Source organism: Meriones unguiculatus, chromosome X (assembly GCF_030254825.1).
Source record: "Meriones unguiculatus strain TT.TT164.6M chromosome X, Bangor_MerUng_6.1, whole genome shotgun sequence".
Taxonomy (NCBI): domain Eukaryota; kingdom Metazoa; phylum Chordata; class Mammalia; order Rodentia; family Muridae; genus Meriones; species Meriones unguiculatus.
This window is the reverse complement of record NC_083369.1, coordinates 91070594-91083495: the sequence shown is the minus strand read 5'-3', so window position 1 is coordinate 91083495 and position 12902 is coordinate 91070594. Positions and strand designations below refer to the sequence as shown.

General features: G+C 38.7%; 1 protein-coding gene across 1 annotated transcript in view; it reads left to right on the top strand.

The window, feature by feature from the left end:
• Window positions 1–12902, top strand: part of Cfap47 (cilia and flagella associated protein 47) — a 446261-nt gene that overhangs the window by 175517 nt on the left and 257842 nt on the right. The gene's annotated exons all lie outside the window — the stretch shown is intronic.

Below are 12902 nucleotides of genomic sequence, written 5' to 3'. Positions count from 1 at the left end.
CTTTGATAGTCTGTAGGGCAGAGGCTTTCAGAGGCCCTCTGATGGTAGGTTCTTAGTTTGTTTCCTGTTTTCATCTTCTGGCTTTCAGAAGCCCTGTGTAGAAGGTTCCTAGGTTGTTTCCTGTTTTCTTCTTCTACTGATGTCCATCCTCTTTGCCTTTCAGGATGGAAATTGACCTTTTTAGTTAGTCCTCTCTCTTGCTTAGTTTCTTTAGATGCACAGAGTTTAGTGGGTTTGGCCTATGTTGTATGTCTATATGAGTGAGTGTATACCGTGTGTGACTTTTTGCTTCTGGGACAACTCACTCAGGATGATCCTTTCCAGGTCCCACCATTTACCTGCAAATTTCATGATTTCCTTATTTTTCATTGCTGAGTAATTCTCCATTGTATAGATGTACCACAGTTTCTGCATACATTCTTCAGTTGAGGGGCATCTGGGCTGTTTCTAGCTTCTGGCTATTACAAATAAAGCTGCTACAAACATGGTTGAGCAAATGTCCTTTTTATGTACTTGAGCCTCTGTTGGATATATGCCCAGGAGTGGTATGGCTGGATCTTTGGGAAGCTCTATTCCTAGTTGTCTGAGAAAGTGCCAGATTGATTTCCAGAGTGGTTGTACAAGGTTACATTCCCACCAACAGTGGAGAAGGGTTCTCCTTCCTCCACAACCTCTCCAGCATGTGTTGTCACTTGAGTTTTTTATCTTGACCATTCTGATGGGTGTAAGGTGAAATCTCAAGGTTGTTTTGATTTGCATTTCCCTAATGGCTAATGAGGTTGAGCATTTCTTTAAGTACTTCTCTGCCATTTGATATTCCTCTACAGAGAATTCTCTGTTTAGCTCTGTTCCCCACTTTTTAAGTGGATTACTTGGTTTGCTGCTTTTCAGCTTCTTTAGTTCTTTATATATACTGGGTATGAGTCCTCTATCAGATAAAGGTTTGGTGAACATTCTTTCCAAATCTGTAAGCAGTTGCTTTGTTTTGATGACGGTCTCCTTTGCTTTGCAGAAGCTTTTCAGTTTCATGAGGTCCCATTTATTGATTGTTGCTCTTAGAGCCTGTGCTGTTGGTGTTCTATTCAGGAAGTTTTCTCCTGTACCAATGAGTTCTAGGGTATTCCCCACTTTTTTTCTCTAGCCGATTTAATGTGTCTGGTTTTATGTTGAGGTCTTTGATCCACTTGGACTTCAGTTTTGTGCAGAGTGATAAGTATGGATCTATTTTCATATTTCTACATATAGACAACCAGTTGGACCAGCACCATTTGTTGAACATGCTATCTTTTTTCCATTGAAAGGTTTTGGCGTCTTTGTCAAAGATCAGGTGTCCATAGGTGTGTGGGTTTATATCTGGGTCCTCTGTTTGGTTCCACTGATCCACCATTCTCTTTCTATGCCAGTACCATGCAGTTTTCATTATTGTTGCTCTATAATACAACTTAAGATCAGGGATGGAGATACCTCCAGAAGATCTTTTATTGTAGAGGATTGTTTTAGCAATTCTGGGTTTCTTGTTATTTCATATGAAGTTGAGAATTTTTCTTTCCAGGTCTGTAAAGAATTGTGTTGGTAATTTGATGGGAATTGCAGTGAATCTGTAGATTGCTTTTGGTAAGATGGCCATTTTTACTATGCTAATCCTGCCAAGCCATGAGCATGGGAGATCTTTCCATCTTCTGATATCTTCTTCTAATTCTTTCTTCAGAGACTTGAAATTTTTTTCATACAAGTCTTTGACATCCTTGGTTAGGGTTACTCCGAGGTACCTTATGTCATTTGTGGCTATTGTGAAGGGTATTGTTTCCCTAATTTCTTTCTCAGCCCTTTTTTCTTTTGTATACAGGAGGGCTACTGATTTTTTTGAGTTAATTTTGTATCCGGCCACTTTGCTGAAGGTGTTTATCAGCTGTAGGAGTTCCCTGGTAGAGTTTTTGGGGTCACTCATGTATACTATCATATCATCTGCAAATAGTGATAATTTGACTTCTTCCTTTCCAATTTGTATCCCCTTGATCTCCTTCAACTGTCTTATTGCTCTAGCAAGGACTTCCAGCACTATGTTGAAGAGATATGGAGAGAGTGGGCAGCCTTTTCTTGTCCCTGATTTCAGTGGGATTGCTTTTAGTTTCTCTCTGTTCAGTTGGATGTTGGCTATAGGTTTGCTGTATATCGCCTTTAGTATGTTTAGATATGTGCCTTGTATCCCTGATCTCTCCAATACTTTAAACATGAATGGATGTTGGATTTTGTCAACTGCTTTTTCAGCATCTAGGGAGATTATCATGTGTTTTTTTTTTCTTTCAGTTTGTTAATATGGTGGAACACATTGATGGATTTCTGTATATTAAACAACCCCTGCATACCTGGGATGAAGCCTACTTGGTCATGGTGGATGATATTTTTGATGTGTTCTTGTATTCGGTTTGTGAGTGTTTTGTTGAGTATTTTTGCATCAATGTTCATAAGGGAGATTGGCCTGAAGTTCTATTATTTGTTGGGTCTTTGTGAGGTTTAGGTACCAAGGTGACTGCGGCTTCATAGAATGAGTTTGGTAATGTTCCTTCTGTTTCTATTTTGTGGAATAGTTTGAAGAGAATTGGAGTTAGCTCTTTTTTGAATGTCTGGTTGAATTCTGCACTGAAACCATCAGATCCTGGGCTTTTTTTGGATGGGAGACTTTTGATGACTGCTTCTATTTCCTTGGGGGATATAGGACTATTTAATTGATTTACCTGGTCCTGATTTAGCTTTGGTAAGTGGAATCGATCAAGAAAATTGTCCATTTTATCTAAATTTTCAAATTTTGTGGCATATAGACTTTTGAAGTATGTCCTAAATATTGTTTGGATTTCCTCAGTATTCTGTAGTTATGTCCCCCTTTTCATTTCTGATTTTGTTGATTTGGATGGTGTCTCTCTGCCTTTTAGTTAGCTTGGCTAAGGGTTTTTCTATCTTGTTGATTTTCTCAAAGAACCAGCTCTTGGTTTCATTGATTCTTTGAATTTTTTTTTATTTCTAATTGATTGATTTCAGCCCTGAGTTTGATTATTTCCAGCCATCTACTCCTTTTCAGTGTGTCTGCTTCTTCTTTTTCTAGGGCTTTTAAGTGAGCCATTAAGTTGCTTGAATGCGCTGTCTCAAATTTCTTCTTGAAGGCACTTAGTGCTATGAACTTTCCTCTTAGCACTGCCTTCATTGTGTCCCACAAGTTTGGGTATGTTGTGTATTCGTTTTCATCGACTTCTAGGAAGATTTTAATTTCTTTCTTTATTTCTTCCCTGACCCAGCTGTCTTTTAGTAGCAAGTTGTTCAGTTTCCATGTATGTGTAGGCTTTTTGTTATTTCTGTTGTTATTGAGGTCCAGCCTTATTCCATGGTGATCAGACAGGATACAAGGGATTATTTCAATCTTCTTGTATCTGTTGAGGCTTGCTTTGTGACCAACTATGTGGTCTATTTTGGAGAAGGTTCCATGAGGTGCTGAGAAGAAGGTAAATTCTTTTGTGTTTGGGTGTAAGGTTCTGTAAATGTCTGTTAGGTCCATTGGATTCATGACCTCTGTTAGAGATATTGTTTCTTTGTTTAATTTCTGTTTTGTTGACCTGTCCTTTGTTGAGAGCGGGGTGTTGAAGTCTCCCACTATTAGTGTGTGGGGATCTATGTGTGGTTTAAGTTTTATCAATGTTTCTTTCACAAATGTGGGTGCCCTTGTATTTGGGGCATAGATGTTCAGGATTGTGATGTCTTCTTGGTGGAATTTTCCCTTGATGAGTATGAAGTGTCCTTCCCCATCTCTTTTGATTAATTTTGGTTGAAAGTCTATTTTATCAGATATTAGAATGGCTACTCCTGCTTGATTCTTGCATCCATTTGCTTGGAAAGCCATCTTCCATCACTTTACCTTCAGGTAATGTCTATCTTTGTGACTTCGGTTTGTTTCATGTATACAACAGATTGCTGGGTTTTGTTTAAGCATTCATTCTGTTAGTCTGTGTCTTTTTTATTGGAGAATTAAGTCCATTGATATTGAGAGAGATTAATGACCAGTGGCTGTTAAATCCTTTGACTTTGATGTTGGCAGTGTTCATATGCATAGTTGTGTGCTTGGTTGCTTTTTGTTTTACTGTAGTGGGGTTATTTATTTCCTGTGTTTTCTTGGATGTAGCTAGTTTTCTTGGGTTGTATTTTCCCTTCTAGTGTCTTCTGTAATGCTGGTTTTGTTTGTAGGTATTGTTGGAATTTGTTTTTGTCATTGAATATCTTGTTTTCTCTGTCTATGAGGAGTGAGAGTTTTGCTGGTATAGTAGCCTGGGCTGACATCTCTGTTCTCTTAGTGTCTGCATGATATCCGTCCAGGCCCTTCTGGCTTTCATAGTCTCTGTTGAAAAGTCAGGTGTGATTCTAAAGGGTTTGCCATTATATGTTACTTGGCCTTTTTCTCTTGCAGCTTTTAGTATTTTTTCTTTGTTCTGTATACTTACAGTTTTGATTAGTATGTGGCAGGAGGATTTTCTTTTCTGGTCTAATTTATTGGGTGTTCTATAGGCCTCTTGTATTCTTATTGACCTCTCCTTTAAGTTGGGGAAATTTTCGTCAATGACTTGTTGAAGATATTTTCTGGGCCTTGGTGCAGGGAATCTTCTTTTTCCTCTATTCCTATTATTCTTAGGTTTTGTCTTTTTATGTTGTCTTGAATTTCTTGGACGGTCTGTGTCAGGAATTTTTTAGATTTAACATTTTCTTTGACAGATACATCTATTTCTTCCATTGTATCTTCCACACCTGAGATTCTTTCTTCCATTTCTTGTAGTCTATTGGTTATGCTAACCTCTGTAGTTCCTGCTTTCTTCCCTAAGTTCTTTCTCTCTACAATTTCTTCCATTTGTGTTTTTTTTTTTTTTAATTTTTCCAATTCTATCTTCAGGTCTTGAGCTATTTTGTTGGTTTTCTTCACCTCTCTGACTGTATTTTCATGTTTTTCCATCAATTCCTTCAGGTGTTTGTTTGAACAATCCACGGTTTATTTTATTTCATTCAGTGATTTAAGCATTTCCTCTCTAAAGGTCACAGACTGTTTGGCTGCAGCTTCCTCTATTTCTTTTCGTATTTTATTTGTTTCCTCTGTTATCTTCCTCATGAGCATAGATGGTAGGTCATCTCTTTGAATTTCAATTATGCTGGGGTGTCTAGGGTTACTTGCCCCTGGATTACTGGGTTCTGGAGATGCCATATTGCTCTGGCTTTTGTTGGTTGAACTTTTACGGTGTCCTCTACCCATTGGGCTATCTTAGTTGTTTGAACTTAGTTTCTGGTTGTTCCTAGACTCTTGTAGTGGAGAGAATCCCTTTGGCAGGAAGATGGTTTTTCCTGAAGGAAGCCTTCCCAGCTTTTTGGGTATAGTCACTAGATGTCCGGTGTTTTTCAGGAGTTGCTACAGCTCAGCTTAGGCATAGAGACCTGGGCGGTAACTGTGGTCCTGATTAGTCGAGAGGGCTTTCCTCTCACCGGGAGAAATCCTGGTGCCCTCCTTCTGGGTTTCTTGCTGTAAATTTAGTGATCAGCTGCTGTAACCTGTGTGTCCCGTGGTTTGGTCGGTTTTGTTAGGGATAACTGGTTTCCCCTTAGAGTAGTATCTGGGGGTTGATCTCAGGGTTCCCGGTCTTTTGTAGGTCTGAGGTTGGGGCTCTGTGCCCCAGAACCCAAGAGGTAATCTGTGGCATGTGAGTACTGCTCTCCTGGTAACAGCATGTTATCTGGGGTACAGCAGTTCCCTGGGTTGTGCCAGTCTGTGGGACCTTTTCCGGGGATATACTTGGTTGCCTAAGTCTGTCTCCTTTGCTTCATTCCTTGTTCCTTGTGAGGGTTTCTCCAGACAGTGACTCTAAGACTCTGGTGTCTTGGGGCACACAGTTCTGTCTGTAAGGAGTAGTTGGTACAAAGCAGGCCTCTGGGCTGGTGGAGCATGCATCTGCCTGATATTCTGTGGGGGCTGGGTTCCCAATATCTCTGTGCTCCCTGCTTGGGCCCGGATCTGTGATGGCTGGGCGTACTCACCTGTTTGTGATCTGCTGTCTGTTAGACTTTCCCCAGGCACAGCCTAGGTGACCCCAGCAGCAAGGTTTCTTCATTCCCCGTGGGGCCCTCTCCGGGCATGGGTTCCCAGTCCCTGTGGCAGTGGGGCGCGCAGCTTGTCTGTACAGGTGAGCTGGGCGGGCAGCTCTCAGCGAGGCAGGAGATCAGTTGCTATGGTGGTGGGTACCCGAGGTCCGTGAGACCTTCCAGGGAAAGACTGGGTGACCTGTGATAGGACTTGCAAATTTGCTTCCCCATGAGGTTTTCTTGCTACTGGGACTCCCAGTCTCTGGCACCTTTGTGCCCACCGATCAGCCTGGGAAAGTGATCAGGACACGCAGCCTTCCGGCTCCAGCCTGGAGACCCAAAGCCCGAGTTACCCGGGATTTCTTCCGGGTTCTGGCTGGGCAGCCAAGAGTGGACCTGACTGATTCCCACGCTGTGGAAGCCTCCCCTCACCTGGGAAACATGATCACTGCAGTTTTAGGGCCCAGAGTTCAGTCTCCTGGTCGCTGCATGGAGAGTGCTGTCCTGCTTCTCAGACACAGTGCTCTCCCGGCGCCACCATCTTGACTCCCCCCCTCCAGGTATTTCTATCTCCCTCTTCTTTTATAAGGTTTCCTGCACTCTGCTCAGAGTTTGGCTATGAGGCTCAGTATCTCTGTAGATACACTGATGGGAAATGTCTTTCAGAGGCCCCCTGTGGAAGGCTCCTGTCTTGCTCTTTTTCTAATCCTATTTCCGGTGTCTACCCTATTTGTCCTTCAGGTTTCAGCCTCTTTCCTAGTGTCCTCCTTCTGGTTTAGCTTCTATAGGGCTATAGATTTTAATACATTTATCTTATATCATATTGCTAATATCCATTTATAAGTGAGTATATACAGTATGTGTCTTTTTGCTTCTGGGTTACCTCACTCAGGATGATCTTTCTAGTTCCCACCATTTGCCTGGAAATTTCCTGACAATTTCCTTGATAAATTCCCTTTACCAAAATTAAATCAAGATCAGGTAAATAGAATAAATAGTCCTATATTCACCAAGGAAATAGAAACGCTCACCGTAAGTCTCCTGTCCAAATGTCTCCTGTCCAAAATAAGCTCATAGCTTCAGCACAAAATTTTACCAGACCTTCATAGAAGTGCTAACCCTGGACTCTCCAAACTTTTCCACAAAGGACAAACAGAAGGAACATTACCAACTTCATTCTATGAAGCCACTGTCACCTTGATACCTAAGCCATGCAAAGACCCAACAACAACAACAAAAAGAATTTCAGACCTATCTCTCTTATGAACTTTGATGCGAAAATACTCAGTAAAACACTTGCAAAGCCAAAAGATGGAGAGATGGCTCAGAGGTTAAGGGCACTGGTCGCTCTTCCAAAGGTCCTGAATTCAATTCCCAGCAAACATATGGTAGCTTACAACTATGTATAATGAGATCTGGTGCTCTTTTCTGGTGTGCAGGTGTACATGAAGGCAGAACAATGTATACATAACAAAAAAATAAATGTTTTTAAAAGAATACATAAAAGATAGATATCAACTACTATAACCAAGTAGGCTTCATCCCAGGTATGGAGGTTCAACATATGAAAATCCATCAATGTAATCCACCATATAAACAAACTGAAAGAAAACCACATGATCATCTCCTTAGGTGCAAAACAACAACAACAAAAAAACTTTTGACAAAATTCAACACCTGTTCATATTTAAAGTTTTGGAGAGATCAGGGATACAAGTCACATACCTAAACATTGTAAAAGCAGTATACAGCAAGCCTAGAGCCAACATCAAAATCAATCTCCCTGAAATCAGGTACAAGGCAAGGCTGCCCACTCTCTCCTTATCTCTTCACAATAGTTCTTGAAAGTCCTAGCTAAAGCATTAAGACAACTAAAGGAGATCAATAGGATACAAATCTGAAAGATAAAAGTGAAAGTATCACTATTCACAGATGATATGATAGTATACATTGAGCATTTCTTTGTTTCTCTGCTGTCCAATATTCCTCTGTTGAGAATTCTGTTTAGCTCTGTGCCCCATTTTTTAATAATTTTTACTTTTTTAATTTTTATTTTTTATATTAATCACAGGTTATTTACTTTGTATCCCAGCAGTAGCCTCCTCCCAACCCCACCCTCCCTCCCTCATCTCCTCCCTGCCCCTTTCCATTTATTTTTAATTAGATTACTTGGTTTGTTGGTGTTTAACTTCTTGAGTGTTTTTATATTCTGGATATTAGCCCTCTGTAAGATGTAAGACTGGTGAAGATCTTTTCCCAGTCTGTAGGATGTCTTTTGTTCTCATGACAGTGTTATTTGTTTTACAAAAGCTTTTCAGTTTCATGAGGTCCCACTTATTGACTGTTGTTCTTAGAGCCAGTGCTTTTGATGTTCTGTTCAGGAAGTTGTTTCCTTTGACAATGAGTTCAAGGTCTACATATTAATTCTGTAGTGCTAAAGAAACTAAACAACAAGGAGGACACTAGGGAAGAGGCTTAATCCTCATTCAGAATGGAGAACAGAATAGACATCAGAAGTAAGAGATGACAGGGAATAGAACAGGAGCCTACTACAGAGGACCTCTGAAAGACTGTACCCAGAAGGCTATTGAAGTAGATGTTGAGACTCATAGCCAAACTTTGTGCAGAGTGTAGGGAATCTTATGGAAGAAAGATGAAATAATATCTGGGGGGGACTGGAGCTCCACAAGGAGAACAACAGAGCCAAAATATCTGAGTCCAGTGGGTCCTGCAGTGACTGATGAATCAACCAAGGGCCATGCATGGAGTGGATCTAGACCACATGCTCAGATGTAGCCCATAGGCAGCTCAGTCTCCATGTGCGTTACCTAGTAACGGGAGCAGGGATATTACCAGGCATGAACTTCATTGGCTTCTTGTTGATCACCTCCTTCTGGTGAGGTATCCTTACTAGGCCAAAGAGACTGAGGAGTCAGACAGTCCTGATGAGACCTGATGAGCTAGGGTCAGAAATCAAGGGAGAAGTACCTCTCCTATCAGTGGACTAGGGAAGGCACATAGTGGAGGAAGAAGAAAGGAAGGTGGGACCAGGAGGAGATGAGTGAAGAGACTACAGCTACAACATAAGTGAATAAACTGTAATAAATAATAATAATAAATATTTTTCCTGGGCTTAGTGTAAAAGACTAGGAAATTAATCTCATTGCTGAGTTATTTTTATTTTCTGCTTTATATTTGATCTGTAAATTAACATATTTGCATATTATCTACATGTCACAAGTTGCATACTCAGTCTTCAGGTTAAGTGAGAGATCTTGTCTCACAAGGTAGAAGAGGCTTATGGCTGAGAGGGAATGCATTGTGTTGTGTTATAGAATAATGTGCTTTAACATTTAAACATTTTCTGGGGATCAGTGTTCCTTTTTTATAGGCTCCTTTTATCCCTCCTCCCTTTCTTTTTTTAAGACAGAGTACAGACACTGCTCCCCTTACTAAGGAACCCACTTGGAAACTGAACAAAGAGACTAGGTTCTCTACATTCAGGATCATTTTTGGAGTATCAGTCTCTGCAGTAACACCTGGGTCCACAATTTTTGGCTCTGTTTGTCTCCTTATGCAGTTCCTGTCCCCTCCAGGTCTTTCTATCTCCCTCTTCTTCCATAAGATTTCTGGCGCTCTACCCAAAGTTTGGATATGAGTCTTAATATCTCCTTCCATACCAGAATGGGTAGAGTCTTTCAGAGGCCACCATGTAGAAAGCTCCTGTTCCTGTTCCTTGTATTCTCCTACTTCTGATGTCTATTCTGTTTGCCATGCTGACTGAGGTTTCAGCCTTTTCCCTAGGGTCCTTTTTGTTGTTTAACTTCTTTAGAACTATATAGATTTTAGTATGTTTATCCTTTATTATATGTCTAACATCCACTTATAAGTGACCATATACCATATGTATTTTTCTGCTTCTGGGTTACCTCATTCAGGATGATCTTTTCTAGGTCCCACCATTTGCCTTAAATTTTCATGATTTCCTTGTTTTTAATTGCTGAGTAGTATTCCATTACTTAAATGTACCACAATTTCTGCATTCATTGTTCAGTTGATGGGTATCTAGGCCATTTCCAGATTCTGAATGTTATGAATAATGCTGCTATGAACATAGTTGAGCAAATGTCTTTGTCATGTGGTTTAGCCTCTTTTGGATATATTTCCAGGAGTGGTATAGCTGGATCTTGAGGAAGCACTATTCCTAATTGTCTGAGAAAGCTCCAGATTGATTTCCAGAGTGGTTGTACAAGTTTACATTCCCACCAGCAGTGGAGGAGGGTTCCCCTTTCTCCACAACCTCTCCAGCATGTGTCATCCCTTGAGTTGGATCTTACAAAGGCCAGTTTATTGATGCCTATTTTTAAAGCAGACCTTTAACAAAAATGGTTATGTAAGAAATGTTTAAGTGTAGGAAAGCTCTGAATATAAAATTTTGAAATAAATTTAACTAAATTAAAGATTTAGCTGACATATTTAACGACATATTCTATCCTCTGTGCTTAACATTTCATTCCATCAATACATACCTTGTGACGTTAATTTAAACAAAAATATTGTTGTTTTCACCGAAACTGTCATACAAAATATGAACTGTTGTATTTTCTATACTCCTTTTATTTATATAAATATATGTATAGTAGCATATTTGAAGAGCTATCATTGTGTTGTACAAAGAAAATTGAATGATATTTCAGCAGTGATAACTTTTAAATAGCTCTTCTGTAGAAACTGTGCTTATTTTGACTCTTTCTGTATTAGAATATACCACGATGATCCATGTACGCCTATCATTAAATCTGTGTACCTTCTCAAGAGTTACTTGCAAGTCTTATTCCCTTTCCAAAACAGAATAAACACTTGATAGATAAATTCTAAGGTATCTTATATCATGAATCCCAAACATTTATCTCATCATTTGTAGTTAAGTAACTCATCATTTTTATTACTCAGAAAAGCCTAGGAATTCATTTCCAAGGCTATCAGTTGCATCTTGAAGTATATAGCATTTGAGATAAGGATTATAAAGATCCAAAATGTACTATATTTGTATCACAGAAGTGTAAAAATAATACATTTCATATTTGTGGATTGGTATTTTCACCACATGGGTCAGATAAAATTGGAATATTCTGTACTAGATTTGTTTGGTTAAAATTTTTATAATTTTCATGGAAAGGAAAGAACAGTTTTGTGCTTCTAATATTTTTTTAATTGAAGCTGTTTAAGACACAACGTAAATATATGGTACACAAAGACATGAGCATCCTCTTTCTGTAGTTCATTTACTTGAATATAAAAGTATCTTAGATTGCATTATCCCAGAGGCGGGCTCCGGGACTAGTATCAAATAGTTTGTATCAGAAGTGATGTCTCTGTTGGCTGTGTGTGCTTCTTTGTAAGGAAACCATTCCCTTTAATGACAATTTTCAATTTCCCACAATAAAAATATTTTAGAATGAGGAGGTGAGTGCTGGGTGGATGTGAACATAACAACCGTATCGCTAGAGCATATGTCACTCAAGATGTGTTATTCAGATCCAATACAAGTTGTAGTTTTCATATCCAAGACATTAGAGAACTATCTTTGAAAGTGTCAGGGTTAGTCAGTGAACTGATGTAGGATTGTGTATATGATATAAAGAGTTAATAAGACTCATTCATTTAAAATGTTTTGCAGTATCAATTTTTATATAATCAAATATCTGGTAATCTAGATAAATACATAATAAATTAATAATACTCATATTATTGCTGTCATCTAGAATCTATTTCAATAGTCAGTGAAATGAAACTCTGAGTCCCCTGTGCTACATTTCTCTACCTAGCAGATATAGTATGTATGTAGTGAATGAGACTGTGATTCTATTACCAAACTTAATACCATGAGCTAAAAGTACATTGAATTGTAAATTTTTGTACTATTTATTTCCCTAAATACACATATGACAGGCATAGTGGCATAGACTTACATTCCTTTTTTGGGAGGGAGAGCTAGAAAACTTGGAAGTGCAATGTGCAGCCTGTGTACCTAGCCAGTTAGAAGGCAATGTGAGATACATGAGACCCTGTTACCAACTAACCAACAAAATATGTTTGTAAGTTGTGTATCAAAATGTATATCGAGTAGTATAATGATTAACTAATATTAACTGTCAAATTGACAGTATCTGGAAGAAAAACCTTTGAACATGTCTGTGAAGGAATGTTTAGATCAGGCAAATTAAGCTGAGAAGTTCCCTCTAAATATATGCAATACCATACCACTGGTTAGGGTCCAAAATAAATAAAAAAGGAATTTAACTACCAGTATTCATCTATGTCTGCTTCCTGGTGGTGGTTGGAAACTGAACAGCTAACTCATGTTCCAGGTTTAACGATTCCTTAACCATAAAACTAAGAGACAATATAAAGCCCTTCTTTCTTAAATTGCTCTTTTTATATATTTTTTAATAGCAACAATAAAAGTAACTAATACAGATAGGTAAAATTCTTGATATTCAAAATTTTAAATTCTGTGAACTGTAAGAATAAGAAAATCACATGTTTTGATGAATTGGCATTCTTACAGAGCTGTTGAAGAGCATAGTTTTGTTTTGTTTTGTTTTTAATTAGGAAGGATCTTGTTTTAAGTTGCATAGTGAGGAACCCTATAATATAAATGGCATGCAAGCAAAAAACCCTGAAATTGAAATTTTCTATTTCAAATTGAAATGAAATTATTAATTGAAAATTTTTATTTTCAATTGAAAATGAAATTATTGATTGAAAATGACTAAGAGTGGCATACAGCACAGCTA